The sequence below is a fragment of the Myotis brandtii genome, unplaced genomic scaffold, assembly GCF_000412655.1.
Source record: "Myotis brandtii unplaced genomic scaffold, ASM41265v1 scaffold64, whole genome shotgun sequence".
NCBI classification, from domain to species: domain Eukaryota; kingdom Metazoa; phylum Chordata; class Mammalia; order Chiroptera; family Vespertilionidae; genus Myotis; species Myotis brandtii.
Genome location: NW_005370460.1, coordinates 462,215 through 462,730, shown reverse-complemented (window position 1 = coordinate 462,730; position 516 = coordinate 462,215).

Genomic DNA, 516 nt, shown 5'->3' with positions numbered 1-516 from the left:
CCACCAGCTGCGCTTCCCCTCCACCAGCCGCCTTGGGAGGGCGGCTCACAGACGCTGCGCTGGCGGGAGGATGCCCCTGCGCGCCTGCGGGAGGAAAGGTGGGGGGAGGGATTGTTGGGGAACACCCGGCACCACCAGTTGAGGCCTTGGGCCTCGACGCAGGGCGAGGGAGCTCAAAGGGGCTCTTATCGGCAAGCTACAGGACAGAGGCTGTACCAACGACCAAAAGGGACTCGCCTCCCCGTCGGGATTCCCCCGGTCTCCCACGTGACCGTGACCTGCGGGGACGCTCACCACTATACTGAGGACAGGCACAGTAGTTCCTACCCTTCCCCCCCGCCCCCTTTACCTTCCCCAATGCAGCCCTGTGGGTCCCCGACCGGACACCCAACCAACAGCGCCTCCCACAGAGCACGACACGGCGGCACTGACACCTCCGAGTGCGGGCTGCCCGTGGCCTCCCACCAGGGCTGCGCGGGAGGAGGCCCAAGAGGGCGAATGAGGCCCCGAAGCGGA